This window comes from Psammomys obesus, unplaced genomic scaffold (genome assembly GCF_907164565.1).
Source record: "Psammomys obesus unplaced genomic scaffold, mPsaObe1.curated_primary_1811, whole genome shotgun sequence".
NCBI lineage: Eukaryota > Metazoa > Chordata > Mammalia > Rodentia > Muridae > Psammomys > Psammomys obesus.
Genome location: NW_026596085.1, coordinates 11,131,412 through 11,134,767, shown reverse-complemented (window position 1 = coordinate 11,134,767; position 3,356 = coordinate 11,131,412).

The window sequence follows — 3,356 nt, the reverse complement described above, 5'->3', positions numbered from 1 at the left end:
GAGGAGGGGCCGGAGCGCGCGGGAGCCGCCGGCCCCGCCTCCGCCAGGGGAGAAGGAGGGCGGGGAGGACAGGGGGCGGGCGAGAGGGAGGGACGAGACTAAGGGGTAAAGGATAGCGGTGGGAGGGAACGAGGGGCGGCTGGCGTCCCTAGCGCACCCCGCGTTCCCCTCGGCTCTGAGCCACTAAGCACACCGCTTTGCTTGGAGGTTCGCGCACTGTAGCAATCCGCGCTCCCTGCCTGCCCTCAGTTTCGTCCCCCCTACCCCACCCCCGCGCCGCCCGGTCGTCAGTGGAGTTCGCTCAGACTGGGCACCACCCCGGGAGTGCCCCAGGCCGAACTGAATGGCGCACGCAGCCCGGCATTAGTGGGTGGCTTCGGCTGAGCCAGACCGAGGCTTCAAGTGTCCTTTTTGAGATGGGCGGGGCGCAAGGAACCTCATTAACAGATTGGCAACAGGCGGACCACGCGCTCATGCGGTTTCGGAGGGTGAGGGCTGCTGAACCTTGATTCTCCCGAACCCTAACGGAGTCCTCAGAGCTGGAACTGCGCCCTCGCTGGCTTCCTTCCTTGATCCAGTGACCCAGCATCTCTGGGCCTTCCGGATCCCCCAATATCTATAAAGAGTACCCTAGGGTTCCTACTTCTTGGCCTCCAAGTCATCCAGCCTGTGGTCCCTTGGATTTGTAACGTAGCGGTGATCCCACTGTCTCAGAACAGGGTTTAGGACTAGTCCCCAAAGCCCAGCTCATACCCACCCTGGGATATCTATCTCCTCGCCCAAATTTGCCTGCCTTGAATACTTCCTATTTCCTCAGGCATCTCTTTTTGGGGATCTGCCCCAATTCTTAAGACTTCCCCAACCTGAAAACTTTACAAATCTGATTTCACTGGTTCTTTCAGCAAGTTGGACTTGCCCCATCGACAGGAAGCCAGGCGTTGTTGAATCACCTTCTCCACTCCACCATCAAACCCCAACCCCCATACACAAGTCTCCAAAATATCCAGTGATTTCAACACCCCCACACTCATACAAGGGACTCGAAAATATCCAGTGAATAAGAGGGCTGCAAACTTTGTATCAAAAATATTAAAAGACAACTACTGAATCATAAAAAGATAATTTAATACCAAACTTGTGGGAAGGCCAGTATTCCAAACTGAGTAGGGCTCAAAATAGAAGGCAGGAAGCTGGAGGGTAAAAGAGCCTTCCAGTCCTTCCGGTCTGTCCCTGGGGCTGGCTGCCTCATGACCTCCACCCAACCCTCCTAGAACCCCTGAATGCTGGCTCACAGCTCTCTCCAACTTGCCACACAAGGGAGCCCTGGGGACCACAGCTTCTAGGATTAGTTTTTCACAATCCAGACATCTTAACCATGAGGGCTCTTTGAGTGGGGGGAGGGGAGCACCTCTTTGAAGCCATCTGTCTTCTTCCCTCTAGGCCCTGCCCTTGGCATGGATGGGAAGGGTTGGGCTTGAGCTCCTCTGTGCAGCCTATCCCATTCTGGGAGAGCAACAGTGGGAGAGGATGTAGCTGGTAGGGGTTCCAGGCTGTATACTCCGCCCAGTAGCCAGGAAAAGCCCCTCAAAAGGACTGGAAGTTCCCTCATTCCTGGCTCAGCCTTGGGTATATGCCCTAGGCAGTACAGTTGTGTCCACACCCTCCCACTTCCCCCTAAATCTGTCTCCTGAGTCCCATGTCCAGTATTCTGAGGATGACCAACTGGCAGGAGAGAAGCTGGTTATAGTCACAGGCTGATGGTGGCTGAGGTCCTGGGCAGCCACCAAGGAAGCCTACTGTGCAGCAGCCCTCAGGGGCCACCAATGAAGCCTACTGTGCAGCAGCCCCGGAAAGTCTATCGAAAAACATGAGAAACACACTGCAGTGGCATCTGGGATGTGCTTTCAGGGTGGCACCACCAAGGCCTGGGAGGCTCAGTGTGCATTTGGATAGGAGGCTGGGCACACCAAAGACAGTTTTGCAGACTCCAAATGGCTAGTACTCTGTTGTCCCCATAGTCTGGGAGCTCCAACTGTCACAGAGGAAGGTGCCATGTTTCTAAAGAGCCTTTGGAGACCAGGATCTTGGTGATGAAGCTGGCACCTCTGTCCCAGGGGGTGCCAGCACCACTCTTCCTAATGCCAAGCTCTCCACCTCAACCTGCCTCTGCTCAGTTTTCTAACTGGTCACATCCATGGACCCTGTATTAGACTGACTTAGCTCACTGTATACCTTCATCGCATCTACCTTGTCTGATTCCTCACCTGTAAAGTGGGTACAGTGTGACAAGCTGTCGTAAGTCAGGGGTAAACAAATGAACACATGGACGGTGCTGGTGCTGGGAACTGTTAACACTGGAATGCCTTTGTTGTATTTGCACTTGGCAAGGATCACTTGGGAAGGGCAAGGAAGTACATACTTGAGGGTTTGATTAAGGAGTCCAAGGAACACAGAACAGGTTATGCCACATGGGAGCTCTTTAAGAAAGCAAAAGCTTGGCTGGGCATTGGTGACACACGCCTTTAATCCCAGTAGGACCACTGTGAGTTCAAGGCCAGCCTGGTCTATGGAGGGAGTTCCAGGATAGCCAAGGCTACACAGGGAAACCTTGTCTCTAAACCAGCTTACTTTGCTAGCACCTCTTGAAAGGATTGTAGGATGTCCAATATATTCTCTCTGAATGCCCTTTCCCTGCTCCTGCCCAACACTGTCCACTGAGCCATCGTCATAACCCAGTCTCTCAGAAGAGGAGTCTAAGTAGTCAAGAGATCCACCTACAGGTTTCTGATACTCAGCTGGGGTTTGGCTGCAGCTCCAAAGGGCCCTGTTTTGTGCTGGGTTGGAACATTTGTAACTCATTGTACCCAGGCTTGGAGCACTGAACAACAGTATCCAATCCAGGAAGAGGTAAGACACAGCCAGCACAGACTCCTTCAACATTTAGGGACTAGGATATGGTTCCAAAATGTTTTTTACTGCTGGTACAAAGGTGGTTCTGAGGGGAGGGGCAGAAGCCAGGATAGAGCCTTGAAGGAAGAGGAAGGCTTGGCATACTCAACCCCCTGGGAACACTGAGCCCTTTCCTAATTAGAGCACCTCCAAGAGACACCTCTGCCTAAGAGATCAATTATACCCTAAGGCCAAGACAGCAGAGAACGCTGCAGCAGCAGGCTATAGCCCAAAGCCTCTCAAGCTTCAAGGGGAGGGGCAGACACAGGGGGAAAGCTGGAGTATCCCTTGGCAGCCTGGGTGAAATGCATGGGGCAGGTGTCCAGGGGGCTGTTCCAAGAAAAGGAACAAGGACTATGGTAAGGACCTCAAAGCACAGCCTGGGCTTGCTTTTCCCCAAGTGGAGT